The sequence below is a fragment of the Ziziphus jujuba genome, chromosome 1 (genome assembly GCF_031755915.1).
Source record: "Ziziphus jujuba cultivar Dongzao chromosome 1, ASM3175591v1".
NCBI classification, from domain to species: domain Eukaryota; kingdom Viridiplantae; phylum Streptophyta; class Magnoliopsida; order Rosales; family Rhamnaceae; genus Ziziphus; species Ziziphus jujuba.
The window spans coordinates 37,469,613-37,491,214 of record NC_083379.1 but is presented as its reverse complement, the minus strand read 5'-3'; the positions used below and the strand labels follow the sequence as shown (position 1 = coordinate 37,491,214).

General features: G+C 32.5%; 1 pseudogene; it reads left to right on the top strand.

Annotated features, from left to right (window-relative positions):
• The first annotated feature begins 1,482 nt into the window (after positions 1-1,482).
• On the top strand, positions 1,483-10,960 carry LOC125421369 ((-)-germacrene D synthase-like; annotated as a pseudogene).
• Positions 10,961-21,602: the final 10,642 nt, after the last annotated feature.

The window sequence follows — 21,602 nt, the reverse complement described above, 5'->3', positions numbered from 1 at the left end:
CGATGTGGGACTTCACAATTCTCCCCTCTTGGGGCCCAGCATCCTCGTTGGCACACCGATCCGAGTACTGGCTTTGATACCAGCCGTAACAGCCCAGACCATCCGCGTCCGATATTGTCCTCTTTGGGCCTGGGGAATCCTCTTACAACTCAGCGTTCAAGATTTTGTCAGAACGCGCCGTATGGGAAAGGTATCCATACCACTTTATAAGGCGTACTTCCTTCCCTTTTCCAACCAATGTGGGACTTCACATATATATATATATATATATATATGACAAGCTTAATCATATTTAAAAAAAAATTAATATCGAAGCAAAATAAAAATAAAAAATAATATTTTAAAGCCTAGAATATTTTAATTTATTATAAAATATTAGAATATAACAAGAATGCAATATCATATTTTAAGCCCTCTGATGGATACATTACCAAACGAAACACATAAATGAAAAAGATATATAATTAAATTTTATATGTTTTTTCTATTGTTTAGATTAAATATTATATAATTAAAATTGAAATCAATATTGAATATAATAATTACATAAATTTCCTCAAGCAAATAATCAAGAATGTTGATATAGAAAATAATAATCACTTATTGAAAACTACGCATGAAGTTTCTAATTTATAATAAAGAAGGTACCTTTTTTTTTTTTTTCCCGAGAATGATAGGTACGATTTGATGGTTATTACAGTGCCTCACGACAGAAAAAACTAGAGAAAGAAATTGCTGTAGTGCCGCACGGTAGAAAAAAACAATAGTAATTAAAAAAAGTATAACAGTTACGGGATCAAAGAGTGAAGACTGGCAGGGGATTGCATAAGAAATAAAAAAAAAGAAAATTAAAAAAAAAAAAAAGAATGATTTTGGGCTTTTTTGAAACTTTAATGAGTGGGACCCGATTGGTATAATAATAATTAAAAAATATACAAGTTATAGTTGATGGGGAGAAGAATGACAAGAATGGCACAAGAAAAAAGAAAAAAAAAAGAACAGAAAAGAAAAGAAAAAGAATGATAAAGGACTTTGTTTTTAAATTTTAATAAAGTGGATCCAGTTGGAGTTTTGCAGCTACTAGAAAGCTTCTGTTAGTATGACTTAACGATGAATGATGTGAAAACATAAAACAATATGTGATGGTATTTTGGATGAGGTGTTGATTTTTTATTAGTAGGATAAAATTGGAAACAGAATTTTGGAGACAGAAGATGTGTATCCCATATATGGGCACCACTTATGAAATTAATGGCAGTGAAATAATGCAAATCGAATTGGCACGTGTGGAAATAGATGCTGAGCAAATAGATAGCCACTCTCAGTACTCGGATTTTTTTTTTTTTTTTTATAAATGGAGAACATTACCAGTCTCTTCCACTCATACTACCATAGCTACAAGCTTAATATACTTACCCAAAAAAAAAAAGAAAAGAATATTCTACATATCCAATACCTATTACTTTCATATTACCAAAATAAATGGTAGTTCAAGTTCCATCAACCATTCCAATTCCAAATGCTGCTGCCAATGTATCCGATGTGAATCGCCGTTCTGCCAATTTTCATCCAAGCATTTGGGGTGACCATTTCCTATCATATGCTACTTCAGACTCTATGGTATAAAAAAAAATAATAATAAAAAAAAATTGTTACTTATTAATTAATGTTATTTCTTGTGCTTCTGTTTTCTTTAATACAAAAATAGTCTCGAGCTTATTTTCTTTGGGCTTTCTGTAGGAAATAGAAAAAGAAATGGAACAGGTTCGGAAGTTGAAGGAACAAGTGAAGAAGATGGTAGTGGCTCCTGTCAATATTCCTTTGGAAAAGCTCGAATTGGTTAATGCTATTCAGCGCTTAGGCGTGGCTTACCATTTTGAAAGAGAGATTGAAGAAATTTTGCAGCAAATCAACACTCTCAGTTACAACTTTTGTGACCATGAAAATGATTTTGACCTTTACACTGTTGCTTTCTGCTGTCGGTTGCTTAGACAACAAGATTATAATAGTCCCTGTGGTAAGTACTTGCATCAAGCACTTTGAAGCACTTATAGCACATATCAATATACAATTGTTATAAAAATTAATAAAGAACTAATTTACAAAGTTTCGGTGGTGAATTAAGCAGATATATTCAGCAAGTTCAAGGGTGTGGAAGGGAAATTTAAGGAATCCCTTGTTGATGATGTTCGAGGAATGCTAAGTTTATACGAAGCTACACACCTTAGGGTTCATGGAGAAAATATACTAGACGAAGCTCTTGCCTTTACTACCACCCATCTTGAGCGTGTAGCATCCAATCTGAGCCACCCTCTGTCACATGAAGTTGCTCGTGCCTTGAATCGGCCTATCTGAAGAGGTTTACCTAGGCTAGAGGCAAGGTATTACATGTCCATCTATCCCCAAGACCCTTCACACAATGAGGTTCTTCTAACTTTCGCAAAGTTAGATTTCAACTTTCTTCAGCAAGTGCACAAGAAGGAGCTAAGTGATATTGCAAGGTATAACCAGATATAAAATCGTTCGGTTTCCAACAATATAACTAGAACCCACAAAAAATTAGACTATTTTAACTAACATAGAAAAGTTATATATACATAAATATAAAAAGAAATTTGAAAATGATCATTTCTTTTTTTTCTTTTGTTGGGATTTAGGTGGTGGAAGGAGTTGGAATTTGCAAAGAAACTACCTTTTGAAATAGATAAGTAATTGAGTGTTACTTTTGGATTCTAGGTGTTTATTTTGAGCCTCAATATTACCTTTCAAGGAGGACGCTGACCAAAGTCATTGCAATGACCTCTGTTATTGACGATATCTATGATGTGTATGTTAGATTTATGGATCTAAATATACATAATAAATTCCATTAATCATAAATTACTAACCTCCAAATGCAGCCATTGATAAATTAAATCTTTAATCCTGCAAAATAGAAAACAATGTAAAGTAGTACCTATGGACACACTACTCTCAAACCACTCTCAGATCTCTGAAAACCCTAATATCAAAATACCGTATGGCATATATTTGTTTGCTTGCTCTAGACCTTTTATAGTCTCTGCAAGTCACACTTACCCATTAATTTTAACACACACAAAATACTAATAATTTAATAATATAATAATACTAGAAAAAATATGGGTAAGTCATTGGGCTTTTAAAGAGAGTTGGTCTTCCAGTCTAATGGGCCAACTGGAGTCTTATAGAGAGTGTGTGACCAAGGGCCCTACTATAACATAATAAAATAAATCAGTCCCATTAATGGCATAAATAGGCCCTGTAAGTGAGTAATTGATTATGCCAAGTCCACAAATATTAATTTATTCAACATTCTCCCACTTAGACTGCATAATCATCATCATATAAAATCCAAACTCACTTACTATAGAATCTCTCGAACCATAATGCCATTTCATCCAAATATATAGTATACCGATAGGGTACAACAATATACTAGATTAGGCATAGAGATTATCTCAGTAAATCTCCCAAAACATTATACCATTTCAACTGAGTACTTTGCATGCCATAAACTCAGTCTAGGTAGGAGAGATTTACCTAACCATGTGCAATCCCCCAACACACAAAACCATTTCATTCAAGCACATTGCGTATCGACAAGATACAACAATATATCCAAACTAGGTAGTAAGGATTCACCATGGCACCTGTGGATCAACATACACATATACATAGACTAATAGTCTCAATAGGCCTGTAAATATAGGAGCAATAATATGTGTAATAAATCATCTCATAAATAAATAATGATCCACATACATCAATGTATCAAAATACTCAAATAAATAAATAATACTCAACATGGATATTACTGCAGAAAATATAACAAACTCTCACTGACCCATAACAGTCTCAACTGCCTAACAATCCTATACGGGACACATGCTCCTCAAATATGCCTACCGGTAAAGCCTTGATCAGTGGATCTGCCACCATGCTATAAGTCGGCATGTGAACAACAGTAATGAGGCCCTCTTCAACTTTCTCCTTTACCACAAAATATTTCACATCAACGTACTTCGCACCAGGAGTACCTTTTAAATTATTGGAGAAAGACACTGCTACCGTATTATCATAATACATCATAATAGGTCTCTCAATGGAGTCAACTACTCCTAAATCATGGATAAAATTCCGTAGCCAAACTACATGACGAGTAGCCTCATAACACGCCACATAATCTGCCTCCATAGTCGAGGATGCTGTCACTGACTGTTTGGTATTGCGCCAAGATACAGCACCTCCTGCCATGATAAATATATAACCAGTGGTAGATTTCTTATCATCTACACAACCTTTATAGTCTGCATCACTATAACCCAATACTTCAAGAGAGTTGGTGCGACGATATGTCAACATATGATCTTTAGTACCCTGAAGATACCTAAAGACCTTTTTAACTGCTTGGTAATGAATAGGACCGAGATTGCTCATAAATCTACCAAGCACACCCACAGTAAAAGCTATATCAGGCCGTGTACAAACTTGAGCATATATCAAACTACCCACTGCTGAAGAATAGCGAACATTCTTCATTGCTATCCTTTCTCTATCATTCTTGGGACACTGATCTTTAGAAAACTTTTCACTTTTCATAACCGATACACTTCCAGAAGAACAATTATGCATATCAAATCTCTTAAGGATTTTATCAATATAAGCTCTCTGAGACAATTGCAACACATAATTAGTCCTATCTCGAACAATCTTGATGCCCAAAACAAAAGAAGCCTCACGAAGATCTTTCATATCAAAATGGTTGCACAACATCTGCTTTGTCTCAGCTAACAGGTCAATGTCATTAGTAGCCAAAAGTATGTCATCAACATTCAACATCAGAAATATGAAATTGTTCCCATTGACCTTCATATATATGCATCTTTCAACAACATTCTCCTTAAAGCCATTTTTGGTGACAACCTCATCAAACTTAAGATACAATTGCCTCGAAGCCTGCTTAAGATCATAAATTGACTTCTTAAGCTTACAAACCAAATTACCATTCCCTGTTTGCTGGAAGCCAACTGGTTGAACCATATACACATCTTCAAATAAATCACCATTCAGAAAAGCAGTTCTGACATCCATCTGATGCAACTCCAGGTCATAATGTGCCACAATTGCCATAATGATTCTAAAAGAATCCTTTGTGGATACAGGAAAGAATGTCTTTGTGTAATCAATTCCTTCCTTCTGGTTAAACCCTTTGGCTACAAGTCTAGCCTTATACCTCTCTACTTGACCATTAGAGTCTCTTTTAGTCTTAAAGACCCATTTGCACTCTATAAGCTTGCTACTCTCTGGTAACTCAACCAAATCCCAAACACCATTTAATGCCATGGATCTCATTTCATCTTCCATTGCATCCAACCAAAAAGTTTGAGTGCGAACTGCTTATGGCTTCCTCATAAGTGACTGGATCTAAATCATCACTCATGTCAAAATCATGCTCCTGCAAGTAAACCTCATAGTCATTAGGAATAGCTGACCTCCCAATCCTTTGTGACCTTCTCAAAGGCACATCAGCATCTACAATAGCTGGGGTATTATGCTCTTCAATGATGGGTTCATCCTGATCAACTACTGGTTCATCAACTACTGGATTAATAATATCTCTATCAGGAACAACTAAACTGGGAATGAAAACACTTTCTCCTCTAAATTAAGGCACCCGTGTTCCATTATTATCATCAAATCCAAAATCATCTTCAAAATAAATGGCCCTGTCTGATTCCACGATCCTGGTGGTGTGAGAAGGACAAAAGAATCTTAAACCCCTAGATCCTATACAATAGCCAACAAAATATCCACTAATGGTTTTAGGATCCAACTTCTTAACTTGGGATTATAAATCCTTACTTCAGCTTTGGAACCCCATACTCAAAAATGGTGCAAATTAGGCTTTCTTCCTGACCACAACTCAAAAGGAGTCTTAGGAATGGATTTACTTGGAACTTGATTCAAAATATATACTGCCGTCCGTAAAGCCTCTCCCCACAAGTAATATGGCAAGCTAGAATTTGCCAACATAGATTGCACCATATCCAACAAAGTGCGATTTCTCCTCTCATCTATGCCATTATGCTAAAGTGTACCAGGCATTGTATATTGCACACCAATATCACATTCACGTAAAAATATTGCAAAAGGTCCTGGATTCCGTCCAGTCTCATCATATCTACCATAAAATTCACCACCTTTATCAGACCTCACAGCTTTTATTTTCTTATTCTTCTGAAGCTCCATCTTTAATTTAAACTCCTTAAAAGCAACTAAAGAATCCGAGTTCTCACGGATAAGCTCAACATGTCCATAACGAGAAAAATCATCAATGAAGGTAATAAAATACCTGTAACCACTCAAAGCAATTGGAGTGAAAGGTCCACATATATCAGTATGAATTAATTAACTCCAAAACATCTCCACATCTAGCTATCTTATCTTTTCTAACCTTAGAAGTTAATTTTCCTTTCACACATTCAACACAAGTCGACAAGTCGGAAAAATCAAGATTAGAAAGTATTCCATCCTTCACTAACCTTTCCATTCTGTGCCTAGAAATATGTCACAAACGGTTATGCCACAATATTGAGGAATTATCATTAACTTTTGAATGTTTAGAAGCAATAACAGGGTCAACAACAGAATTAATAGAAGAATTGAGACCATTACTGAATAAACCAAGTCTATATAAATTGCCACAAAAAGTTCCAAAACCAACAACTTTATCATCTTTATACATCTCAACTTTATTCCCAAACAAAAAACTAAAACCTTGATTATCCAAAAGTGAAATAGATAACAAATTCCTCCTAATTGAGGGTACACATGAAACTTCTTGTAATTCTAAAACATATTCAGTGGCAAGCTTTAACTTGATTGTTCCCATGATATTCACCTTCACTCTCGAGTTATCTCCCATATAAACATGCTGCTCAAGATTGGTTGGCGCCATTTGCCTTATCATCCCCTTTCTTTTCTTACTTTCCCTTCAAATGCCAACAATCTATCTTCTTGTGTCCAATTTTATTGCAGTAGCCACACCTTTCATTGAAGTACTCTTTCTTTTCTCCTATCTAATAAGCATCATCAGTATTATTCAAAAGGTCCAAATAATGATGTTTCTCATTCATATCAAACTTGATAAATTTCTTTCCTATCTCCGCGAGAAGTTTTTTTGCTATATCAACCTTAGGGATACTAGCATATATAGGTTCATCCATGTAATTCTCCATCATCATTTTGCAGCACTTATTAGAATGCTTCCAATCCTCATAAAGTTTCCTAATTACTGCACTACTATCATTAGTTGGTATCCTGGGTGAATCTATCTCCAAAGGCAAATCCAATTTCATAAATGTCAAATTCATAACTAAGGTTTTCTTCCATTTCTGATAATTTGTCCCATCCAATTTCATCGTGGTAGTCATGGGCAGAAGGTTTGGGGTGCTACTAGCTCAAAAAATAGTAAACAACAAGACATTCAAAAATTTAAGACAATTCAATTACTATTTTCTAGCCCTCAACACAAAAACACAAACATAAATATCGCTTAGGGTCTTTGTAGCACTAAAGATACCCTTATGCGGGCCAAGGGCAGTCAACCAAATAACCACAATCAAATGCATTGAACTGAATCACCGACAGGGCAACTCAGAGCCTGCAATACATGGCATTTAATTAACTTCCACTGCCATTCCAAGCGTCATACAAAGCAACTAAAACTATCGACAGGGTAGCCTAGTTACCCGTATAGACCCTGGTTAATAAGTGGGAGAAAAATAACATATTGGTAATTTTATGATATAGATAAATAAAAGATAACCCATCCACTATGCCAACACACATTACATTGGTACACATAATGCAGACAAAATAAGTCTCACGACAGATGAGTACCTAAAATCCCACACTACTATACCAACTAGGCTCAAAGCCTCTTTGGGTAAGCTCACACAATCCAATTTTCCAATCACAAATATTTAATTTAATTTAATAAAATTTGAAATAAAATAATTAAACAAATGAACTAATTACTAATAAACAAATAAATAATAATTTTTTTTAATATTTTATATTTTTATTTTATAATAATAAAATAAAAACAATAGATAAATAAATAATTAATCAACAATAAATTAAATAAATGAGAATAAATATAAGTAAGAAAACAGTTTTTTTTTTTTTAAAAACCTCGGCTGCTGACGTCATCACACTGATGTCAGCACAACAGAGATGATGTCACCGTGATGATGTCAGCAACAACACAAAAACAACCTCACATGACAAGTCGTGTGCTTCTTCTTCTCCACACAACCGGGTCGCGATTTGACCCATTTTTATAGGTAATGGGTCACTCTACCCGTTTGTTCAACCCATCATCAAATTGATTTTTGGCCACCGTTTTTTTTCAACCATTCCGGTGGCATTTGAATCCTCTGTTCTTAGTAAACCATAATCCGGCCTCAATTTTGGTGAAAAATAATTAAAAAAAAAACTAACACCCAAACTCAAGATTATAATCGGCCAAAACACAAACAAACACCCATGGAAACACAAGAAATTCCAGAAAATTTTGGGTAAAATTGGTGCCGTTTGTTTCGTATCTTCTTGGGAAACTTTTTCCCCAAATCAATTTGGTCCAAAACCCAGAAAATTATAACACCCAAGCATGTGAAATTCGGTCTCCGAAAACCCAGGTTTTTTTTTATTTTTTTATTTTTATTTTTTAGAACAAACAATAATCGACCATGAGTATATATATATATATACATAAATATGTTTAATAGAATACATAATCTTGAATCTCAAAATTTACATATGTACACAAATCAAGAAAAGAAAAGAAAAGAAAAATTAATGTAAAGCAACGTATATATATATATATCTAGAACATTGATAATCAATCATGAATGGCCGAAACACAGATCAATATTTACATGCTAACTGCGATAAACTACAAAGAAATTTACTATGCATATTAACCACTGCTCTGATACCAATTGTTAGATTTATGGATCTAAATATACATAATAAATTCCATCAATCATAAATTACTAACTTCCAAATGCAGCCATTGATAAATTAAATCTTTAATCCTGCAAAATAGAAAATAATGTAAAGTAGTGCCTATGGACATACTGCTCTCAAACCACTCTCAGATCTCTGAAAACCCTAATATCAAAATACCGTATGGCATATATTTGTTTGCTTGTCCTAGACTTTTTATAGTCTCTGCAAGTCACACTTACCCATTAATTTTAATACATACAAAATACTAATAATTTAATAATTTAATAATACTAGAAAAAATATGGGTAAGTCATTGGGTTTTTAAAGAGAGTTGGTCCTCCAGTCTAATGGGCCAACTGGAGTCTTATAGAGAGTGTGTGACCAAGGGCCCTACTACAAAATAATAAAATAAGACAGTCCCATTAATGGCATAAATAGATCCTGTAAATGAGTAATTGATTATGCCAAGTCCACAAATATTAATTTATTCAATAATGTACGGTACACTCGAAGAACTAGAGGTCTTTACTGAAGTGGAAAGGTTTGCATTCTCATTTTCTATGACCATAACTATCTAACGTCATAGTATATATTTGGTAAAATATGTTATTTAAAACGAAGTGAATTATTTTATTTTCAGATGGGACATTTGTATGATTGGTCAACTTCCAGACTACATGCAGTTTTGTTACCAGGCACTCTTGGATGTTTATAGTGAAATTGAAGAGGAAATGACCGAACTAGGAAAATCATATCGCGTTGACTATGCTAAACAAGCAGTAAGAATCTCCTGAAAAAAATGCATCTTGTTCTCTTCCCCTGAACCCAAGGAGAGAAATAAACAATTTCATGAAAAAAGAGAGAAATAAGGCAAAATCAATTTTTTTTTTTTAATAAGGCAAAATCATTATATTGAGCTCGTTCCATCAATATATAAAACTATAATTGGTCCACCTTTTAACAAACTTGACCTTTTAATTATTTTGAAAAAATGGTGCTTCTCCCAAAATATATATATATATATATATATATAAGCACCATAGTAATAATTAAAACAAGAAACGACCATATAAATACAAATAATTATAAATAAAACCAGTTATAAATATGACCAAGTCTTAATGTTACAAAATAATTTGGTTTGGTGGTTTTATTTTTATTTTTTCTTCAGATGAAATATCAAGCGAGAGCTTACTTCGAAGAGGCCAAATGGTTTCACAAGAAACACATACCGATAATGGAGGAATATATGCCTGTGGCTCTTGTTAGCTCGACGTATGGAATGCTGGCAACTACTTCCCTTGTTGGCATGGGAGATGAAGTTACCAAACACTTCTTCGATTGGTTATTCAGTAAGCCTAAGAGAGAAAGGGCATCATCGGTAGTTTGCAGACTCATGGACAATGTGGTATCCCACAAGGTGAAACACAGTACCCATCAAATATTTGTCCTTTTATTATTATTATTTATTCATTCACAAACGAAGCTAGGCTCGCTAGGCTTATAATTGAATTTTTTTATTTTTTTTATTTTTTATATACAATATATAAATTTACAGTTTGAACAAAAGAGAGGACACGTCGCGTCAGCCGTAGAATGATACATGAAACAGTTTGGAGACACAGAAGAAGAAGCAGTGAGTGAATTTCGCAAACAGGTTAGCGATGCATGCAAAGACATAAACGAAGAGTGTCTCTACCCAACTTCAGTTCCTATGCCACTCCTCGTGCGAATTCTCAATCTTGCACGTGTCATTGATGTTATATACAAGGATGAAGATGGCTATACTCGTGCTACCACTGTGCTTAAGGAATTAGTTGCTTCTCTGCTTATCAATCCTGTATCTCTCTAATATAGTTTATGGAATACTATTTTGCTTCATCCTAGAATAACAATTATAAACTTTGTACGATTAATTTACGTGATTTCTATTCTATGCCACGAAAGTGAGTAGTTATCCATGTATCTGCTTATGTATCTCTTAATGTAAGCCGTATGGAATGAATGTTGTTAATTGGTTGCAAATCTGCTTATTATGGTAACTATCAATTATTTCCTGACCCCAAAGCTGTCACTTGACTCCAGTTGGTAAAGTGATTGTATATAGAGTAGTGTGGCTAGCAAGAAATTATTGGGATCTACGTGATAGAGACAAAACGGGTTGATATATGGACCTCTTACCAATCGATCCATCGATCATAAAATTGGAGTTTCACCCCAAAAAAAAAAAAAAAAAAACTACAAAAATCAATGAACTTAATAAGTAAATAAATAAATCAATAAGGAAAAAAAAAACTCAAAATCATTTATTTCGGTCATGATTTTTCCATCTGGCCGTCAATATTTATAAGGTCCCCATTAAAAGTAAGATAATAAATCCCTTGAACCCCAATTTCCTACTTGTGGCTAATCCGGATTGACGTGCATATATTACTAAGTACCTACCTTTAAATTGGAATTGGACCAAAACGATATAATAATATATATATATATATATATATTCCGTGTGTTATTAATATAAAAAAAAAAAAATGCATCTTGTTCACTTCCCTTAAACCCAAGGAGAGAAATAAGCGATTCCATGAAAAAGGAGAAAAATAAGGCAAAATCATTGTATAGATTTCGATACATCATTATATAAAATAATTATGATGATTTCGTTACATCAATATATAAACTATAGTTGGTCCTCCTTTTACAAATTTGACCTTTTAATTATTTTAGAAAAGATAGTGCTTGTCCCAAAAAAATATAAGCATCATATTAATAATTAAAACACCAAACGACCATATAAAAACAAATAATTATAAATAAAACCGTTATAAATATGAACAAGTCTTAATGTTGTAAACTAATTTAGGTTGTTGTTTTATTTTTATTTTTATTTTTTTAGATGAAATATCGAGTGAGAGCTTACTTGGAAGAGGCCAAATGATTTCACAAGAAACACGTACTGACAATGGAGGAATATACACTATGCTAAAATAGTGAATTAGCGACACTAATTATGTGATGCTACAAAAAAGAAAAAGCATTTGGGAAAAGAAGGCCTCAATACTGAAGATCAAATGTCGACTCAACTACCAAAAATATAAAACACTTTACAAAAACGTTGAAGATAAAGTGTCGCTTAATAACAAAAATAAACGACGCTCTTTTTGGGCATCGTTGGATTGATGATTAAAAACTGCTAAAGGCGAAGGTCAGAGAGGACAATCACTTACCAAAGACAAGGTATATGATATAATCAGTTAAAAGGCATAAATCATCCCGATGTTATGACAGATATATTATTTATGTTTGGTAGTGATGGATATATTTATTAGTTCAAAGACCGCATGATCTTTTGTTTTACGTGAATTTGTTGCACGAGTTAAGATGGCACCTGTTCTTTTGAGGTGTTATATGAAAAGTTCCAACCACAGGAGGATTCTTTCAACCTAGTCAGATGTTCAAAAGTAGTTATTTTTGTTTCATTAAAATTAAGATCTTAATATTAAAATCTGGTATAGACCAAGTTTGGTTAGTGCATTTTGGTGATCTGATGTGGGCCAACTTGTTGAGAACTAAGCTATAAATTTCATAAGTTGGTTTTGTGGCATATGCTTTTGGGTGATAGTTTTAGATCTTGGTTTTGATATTTTGTTTTCTTGAAGATTGAGGGTTTTATGTTGAGAATGTTTTATGGATCTAAGGTGGTTGTTATTCTTGATGATAACTTGACCTTCTAAGGATTTTAATTTTGGGGGGCATAGTTAGAACATAAGAAAGTGATGTATATTTTATTATGGTTTGGGGATCTAGTACCTAGTTCTTAGTACTTGGTTGTGATATTAGGATTAAGATTTAAATTTCTTTATTGCTTGAGGTATGTATTCTTGGAGTTTGTTTGAAATTGGAAGAATTTGAGGATTCTTCAAGAATGATATTTGAGATGATAAGAGGACTTGGACTTGATCTTTTGGTATCATATTCTTTAGTGTTAACAATCTTGAGGATTTCTTTTAGGCTTTATAAGCAATCTAAGGCTCTCCATTGGAATAAGTATGAGAATTTTTTTATTTTATGACTTTGATGAATTTGGTTACAAGAAATATGTTTGTCGAGGTTAAGAAAATTGAATAATCAATGAGGAACATAGATCTTATAATTGTAAGTAGTGGGAAGAACAATCTCAGTTTTAATTTTGTGATACTGGTATTTAGTTTGAGGGAATTATATTTAAATTCTAAAAATTTCTTTTTGATTTATTGGATGGATTTTTAAGAAAATTATGAGTTCTTACTTATGCTTCTACGCAATTGAAGAAGCACGAGTTAAATTATTCGACTCATGATTTAAAGCTTATTGCAGCGATCTTTATATTGAAGACTTGGAGGCACTACTTGTATAGAGCTACTTGTCAGATCTTTACCGAACATAAGAGCCTTAAGTATTTGTTTACCAAGAAGGAGTTGAATTTAAGGTAAAGGAGATTGATGGAGTTGCTCAAGGACTATGATTGCACTATTGACTACCACCCAGGCAAGGCAAATGTAGTAGCCGATACATTAAGTAGGAAGTCTATAGGCTCATTAGCTTACATGCAGACAATACAACTTCCTTTGATGGTTGAGTTGAGAGAGTTGGGTATTGATTTGTGGATTCGTAAGTCTGAAGCACTTTTTGCTAGCTTCCAACTACAACAGGTACTTGTGGATCTTGTTCTCGAGGTCCAACTCGAAGACCTTTACTCGATGAGCCTGAGGAAGAAAGTTGAAGAAGGGGGACAATCAAACTTCATTATTAGAGGTGATGGAGCCTTGGTGATGGGTTTTAGACTCTGTGTCCCCATAAATGAAGAGCTGATAACACAAATACTGGATGAAGCCCATAGTTATGCCTATGCTATCCACCCCGGTAGCACCAAGATGTACCATACCCTAAAAGAGAATTATTGGTGGGTAGGAATGAAAAGAGAAGTTGCTGAGTATGTATCTAAGTGTTTCATTTGCTAGCAAGTGAAGGCAAAAAGATAAAAGCCTTCTAGACTCCTCCAACTTTTACCCATCTCGGAATGGAAATGGGAACGCATCATAATAGATTTTGTATTCAAGCTTCCCCCCACAGTTCAGAGACATGATAGTATTTTGGTGATAGTGGATCGATTCACTAAGTCCGCACATTTCTTATCTATTCGTGAGATGTTCTCTCCTTAGAAGTTAGCAGAGCTCTTTATGAACCATATAGTGAGCTTGCATGAGATGCCAATAATTCACTTCGATATTTTGGCAAAGATTAATGAATGAACTTGGTGTCAAGTTGAATTTGAATATCGCTTTTCACCCTCAGACCGATGGACAATTTGAAAGGACTATTCAGACCTTAGAGGACATGTTGAGGTCATGTGTACTACAATTCAAGGGAAATTGGAATGAGTATCTACCTTTAGCAGAGTTCACCTATAATAATAGCTATCACTCGAGCATTGAGATGTCACCTTATGAGGCATTGTATGGGAGACAATGTCAGACTCCATTATGTTAGAATGAGACAGGTGAAAGGAAACTTCTATGCCCTGAGATTGTACAGGCGACAATGGACAAGGTTAATATTATATGGACCAAGTTGAAAGCAGCACAAGGCAGGCAAAAGAGCTATGCAGACGTGCATAGGAAAGATGTTGAGTTCGAGGTTGGCGATCGAGTATTCTTGAAGCTTTCTCCTTGGAAAGGTGTAATACGTTTTGAAAAACAATGGAAGCTAAGTCCTCGCTACATTGGACCATATGAGATAGTAGAGAGGATAGGTCTAGTAGCTTATAGGATTGACTTGCTGGAGGAGCTTTCTCGAGTCGATGATGTTTTTCACATCTCCATGATTCGCAAGTATATCTAAAATTGATCACATGTGTTGGAGACATTGGAGATTGAGTTGAGGGATGACTTATCTTATGAGAAGCAGCCAATGCAGATTTTAGGAAGAGAAGAGAAAAAACTTCGCAACAAAACTATACCGTTGGTGAATGTTCTTTGGAGGAATCACTTTGTCGAGGAGGAGACTTGGAAGCAAAAGGCTCAAATATGGAGTCAGCACCTCACCTCTTCCAAAACTAAGGCATGAATTTCGTGGATGAAATTTCTTTAACCGGGATAGGTTGTAACAACCCGTACCAAAATACACATGTTTTAACAAGTTTGACCAAGTTTGACTAAGTTTGACCAAGTGAACCATATGTGGATCCAAGTTAACTTTTTCAACGGTTAATATTTTTGGTTTAACTAAGGTACCGTTGTGTAGATCTCATTAATACAAGTTCATAGACTGGTGGCACGCCAAATTTTGAGTTACGGATAAAAAGTTATGGTTCTTAAAAATTTTAAACATAAGTTTTATATTAGTGTCAAAACCAGTCCTTAGTTTTTATCTGTTAGTGACTCAAGGCTCTATATAAGCCTTGGTAAGCATGCCAAACAAAAGCAAACCCTAATACCTATTTTATCCCCAAAACCTACGAAATTCTCCCCTAGACCTGTGGGTCCGAACTGGATCATTTCGACCAGTTTAACATCGAACCGGATAATCACCGTTTTTGCCCATTCCAGCCAACCACCACTTACATGCACAGCTAGGGAGGAAGCCTACGTGGACCCAAGCTTGGCCGTGAAATTTCACGGCCAATGGCTACCAGACGAGCCCGGATCTGGCCTGCGAATGCGGCGGCAGCTGGCAAGGTGGGTCGCCAGATTTTTGCATTTTTCAACCATTTCAGGAACCCATACACCTATAATACTATTTTTGGACCCTATGAGCTCATTTCAATGGTTATTTTGCTCAAATTCTTCACCGTTTGAGAGATACGACAAGGGAAAATTCGGTCGAAGATTCAACCGAGTTTTCCAGACACCGGAGGAACCTTTGGACCGAGGTGAACATACTGATAGGTTCCTTGTCTCTTGGGTTTTATGTTGATAAAAAGTTTGTAAATTTTGGAAGTCGTTTGATAATTTTTCCATTTTTTGGCCAATTAATTAATTACCGGATGAATTGGGACTGTGTTTGGACAAAATTGATTAAATTGTTTAAAATTAAAGTTATATTAGTAAAATTAGATATTATTAGGACCTATTGGGCGGCTCAATTTTGAAATATTAGCTTTCGGGTGAAAAGCCCCAATTTTAGGTACCGGGTCCTAAGGGAACGCAGTATAATTGGACCATTCGGTATTCAATTTAAGTACTTTCAGAGTAGTATAAATTAATTTAAGACATCTGGTTCATACAAGTGTCTTGGTTTAGTTATTTGGAGTTTGAAAAATATTTTGTTATATTACAGGCACTCGAGTTGAGCATGTAGGCGATCCTGCAGAAGAGCAGGAGTGAGCATCTGCAGTACTGTGAGTGATTATAATTTTTAAAATATTTTGGATATATAATATAATATATATGTGGTTTGGATATTTTACATATATACCATTTGATTGAAATGTTTGTTTTATGCATATATATAAATATCTGTTTTCACTTATATGTGTGATCATTTTATGTGTATTTTAATAAGAGTTTTAATGGTTTCTAGCTTTAATGAGTTTATAGTGAACTTATGAATTATGCTATTTAAATATCCTGGTATTTGAATTGAGATTTTAAGTCATTTTAGAAAATAATTGATTTGAGAAGCAAATTGAAAATTTTATGATTTTAAGCATGTTCAAATATTTTATAATTTTATGTGCTTAAAATTGGTTTATGGTGAATATATTTCACTGTGGTATTTTTGGTTTTAGCATGAAATGATGATTTGAAATATTTTAAAATATTTAAATAATAAGACGAATTTAAATATTAAATTACAAATTGAAATATTAAATTATGATTTATGATACAGTATCATTTGGAAAAGTATATATGATCTTACAAGATTATTTTAAGGACATTGTATTGATTTTTTTAATTGATGTACCATATAGTACCAGTGTCTCGGATTAGTATTATATTATAGCGTGCTCGGTTTACCACGGTATCGTGAGGTTGGTTTCACCCAAAGGTTTATTATTGCCACGAACCATGAGGTCGGGTTTATCTGATGGTTTATTATTGCCACGGTGCTGTGAGATTGGTTTCACCCAATGGTTTATTATTGCCCCGAACCTTGAGGTCGGGTTTATTCGATGGTTTATTATTACCACGGTGCTGTGAAGTTGGTTTCATCCAACAGTTTATTATTGCCACTGACCGTGAGGTCGGATTTATCCGATGATTTATTATTGCCATAGTGCCATGAGGTTAGTTTCACCCAATGGTTTATTATTGCCACAGGCTATGAGATTGGATACATCCTGACGCTTTATTATTTCCATGACACGTTTCGTATATTGAAGGTTGTGAGGTGGGTGTATCCCACGGTTTACAGATTTGTATATCGTATGGTACATTATATACATTTGAGTATATTGTTGGTTTTCAAATATTGTGGTTATTACTGTACTTTCATATTTATTACATGAAACTGTGTTTATAAGACTTTATGCTCAATATTTATATCTTGATTAAGGTATTTTGTAATATTATATTGGTCGTTCATTTTATACCTTTGAGCATCAATTTTTATGAGATTAAATTGGGGTACAAGTTTGGATTTTATGAAATGATTTTTAAATTGGAAATTTTTCATACAAGTAGAACGAGAGGTTTTGAGAGAAAGTTTTTACGGATTTAAATTTTTATTTTTCTATTATATTATGCCACTTACTGAGATTTTTTTATCAAACATTTTATTGTGTTAAATTCGTTCCCCTAGGTCCAGACAGTTAGTAGTAGTTTATCTCATGCACCGCTTGTTAGTTCATTCCTTCCACGACAACAGCATTACTTATCTTTTCTTTATTTTAGCCTTACCTTTCTGGACTCATTTATTATTCACTTATACTTCTAAACTTTGTTTACATTCTTAGAATGCTCTTATCTAAATATTAGACTCAATAGAGACCATATTATATGCATATATAGTTATGGCCTGTGGTACAGTAAGCCGGTTGTGGACTTTTGTGTTGTTGTGAATTTATTGTATATATATATATATATATATATTGAGGTATTATTGAAAATACATGTGTTCATTATCCACGTTTTAAATGAGATTTTATTGGATATCCTCTAGGGATTATCCAATGGAATTTCACTGGGCGGGACCATCCGAGAGATCCTAGAAGAGTTCCCAAGGCGGGTCCTGTCAGCTTTCCTTCCAAAAAGCATCACCTAATTGTGTCTCTATTTTTTTCTTTGCAATGTTTATTATTTTTTTGTTTGCAATTTTAACTTAATTAATTTTGCAATATTAAGCAACTTGTTTAATAAATTGAGGAGCTTAAATTTTTTTTTAAAAAAAAAAATTTAAAGCATTAGGCGACGCTTTTATCATCAAAAGCGTTGCTTAATGTTTTGATATTAAAAAAATTTTGATGTTCTTAAATTTAACGAATAAATAAGTTAAAAATGCAAAAATCCAGTTAAAAATGTAAACACAACAATAAGTCAACATTGCAAAAAATTATTAAAAAAAAAACAAAAAGCAAGTAAGAGGAAACATTTTTAATGCCAAAAGCGTCACCTATGACATTGAAAAAGTTAAAAAAAAAAATTGTAAATTTACTTCATAAAGCTAATTAGTATATCTCAATGTATTACTTAAATCTTTACATATTATGTTTAATATTTTAAATGCAGAAATTGAATCAACATAAAATTTTTTATTTTGTAAAACATATTACAGTGACAGCAGCAGTCTGTCTAATGGACACGCTACTATCCTTAGGTTTTCACAAGTCTAATATATACAAATATATCAAATTTTAATTTTTGTATAGTATGGACCTTGCTAAAAAAGTAAGAGGTGACATTTTTAATGCCAAAAGAGTCACCTATGACATTGAAAAAGTTTTAAAAAAATTATAAATTTACTTCATAAAACTAATTGGCATATTGCACTGTATTATTAAGATCTTCATTAATAAATTGAGGAGCTTAAATTTTTTTTTTCTAAATTTCAAAGATTAGGCGACGTTTTTATCATCAAAAGCTTCACTTAATGTTTTGATATTAAAAAATTTTGATGTTCTTAAATTTAACAAATAAATAAGTTAAAAATACAAAAATTCAGTTAAAAATGCAAACACAACAATAAGTCAACATTGCCAAAAATTATTAAAAAAACAAAAAGTAAGTAAGAGGAAACATTTTTAATGCCAAAAGCGTCACCTATGACATTGAAAAAGTTAAAACAAAAAATTGTAAATTTACTTCATAAAGCTAATTAGTATATCTCAATATATTACTTAGATCTTTACATATTATGTTTAATATTTTAAATGCAGAAATTGAATCAACATAAAATTTTTTATTTTGTAAAACATATTAAAGTGACAGCAGCAGTCTGTCTAATGGACACGCTACTATCCTTAGGTTTTCACAAGTCTAATATATACAAATATATCAAATTTTAATTTTTGTATAGTATGGACCTTGCTAATTCACTAACTGTTTATTCTTCAATTTATATATATATATATATATATATATATATTTACATAATTATATGCATATATAATAATAAAAACTTGAAAAAAAATTAAAATTAAAAAAAAAAGGCAAATAGATGACGCTTTCCTTCATAAAAGTGTAGCCTAATTATGTCTGTATTATTATTATTTTTTTGCAATGTTTATTATTATTTTTTGTGTGCAATTTCACTAACTGCTTATTCTTCAATTTATATATATATATATATATATATATATATATTTACATAATTATATGCATATATAATAATAAAAACTTGAAAAAAAATTAAAATTAAAAAAAAAAAAAAAAGGCAAATAGATGACGCTTTCCTTCATAAAAGTGTAGCCTAATTATGTCTGTATTATTATTATTTTTTTGCAATGTTTATTATTATTTTTTGTGTGCAATTTCAACTTAATTAACTTTTCCAATATTAACCAACTTGTTTGATAAATTGAGGAGCTTAACTTTTTTTTTTTTTTGAAAAATTTCAAAGAATTAGGCGATGCTTTTATCATTAGTAGTGTTGCCTAAGGTTTTGATATTAAAAAAATTTAGAAGTTCTTAAATTTAACAAGAAAATAAGTTAAAAATGCAAAAATTAAGTGAAACATGCAAACAGAACAATAAGTCAACATTGGAAAAAATTGTTAAAAAGAAAGAAGAAAAGGGTAACACATTTATTGCCAAAATCATCGCCTATGACATTGAAAAAATTTAAAAAAAAAATTGTAAATTTTTACTTCATAAAACTAATTAATATATTATACTGTATTACCAAGATTTTCACACATTATATTTAACCTTTTAAACAAAGAAACTGAATCAACATAAAAAATTTTATTATGTCAAAGTGACAGCAATAGTTTGTTTAATGGACATATCACAAGCCTGATATAGATATATGAAGCCTTAATTGCTGTGGCCTATGTACCTTACTAATTCACTAACCATTTATTCCTAATTATATATATATATATATATATTTACATAATTATATGCATATATATTAATAAAATATGAAAAAAATTAAAATTAAGAAAAAAAAAAAGCAAATAGACAACACTTTCCTTCATAAAAGCATCGTCTTATTGTGTCTCTATTTTTTTTTTTTTGGCAATGTTTATTATTTTTTTGTTTGCAATTTTAACTTAATTAATTTTGCAATATTAAGCAACTTGTTTAATAAATTGAGGAGCTTAATATTTTTTTTTTTTTGTTTAATTTCAAAGCATTAGGCCACGTTTTCTAATTTCAAAATATTGGACAATGATCCAAAAATAATGAGAGAGCGTCATCAATCATCTAAAGGTTCATGGATGATATAGTTGGACATAAGGTAGGACAGAATTAATCAGTAAACATATATAGTTGGCACTATTAAATTAAATTTCAATAATATTGAAAATTAGTTTCAATTTTTTTTAATGATTAATAACACATAATTAATTATTATGTTAATTAGTTTGAACAAAAGAGAGGATACGTGGCATCAGATGTTGAATGCCACGTGAAGCATCGTCGGATGTCAGAGGAAGAGGTTTATGAGTTGTTTACGAAAGAAGTCGTGAATGCTCGGAAGGACATAAACGAAGAGTTGCTGAGACCTACTGAAATGCCAACGACAATACTGATGCGGCCGTTTAATTTTGCAAGAGTGATGGACGTGCTTTGCAGGGAGGGAGATAACTTCACGCATGTTGGACAGGCTTTCAATGAATCTGTTATTTCCTTGCTCATTGATCAATTGGGTACATGCATATGCATAAATAAGTGCATATATATTATGTACATAATGCGCCGCATATATATATATTTTAAATTACTGTTGAGTTTGATCCTACTTTTATTATGAGGTAATAAATACTTAGAAAAATCTATATTATGGAATATTTTTCCATACTCAGTTTGGCTATGGAAAACAGAGTATATTTTTGGCTTCACAGTATTTATCAAATTATATGAGAATTATTTGATTCACTTTTCATGAATGTGACACATTTTTATCCAAAAATATTAGTAACTTAT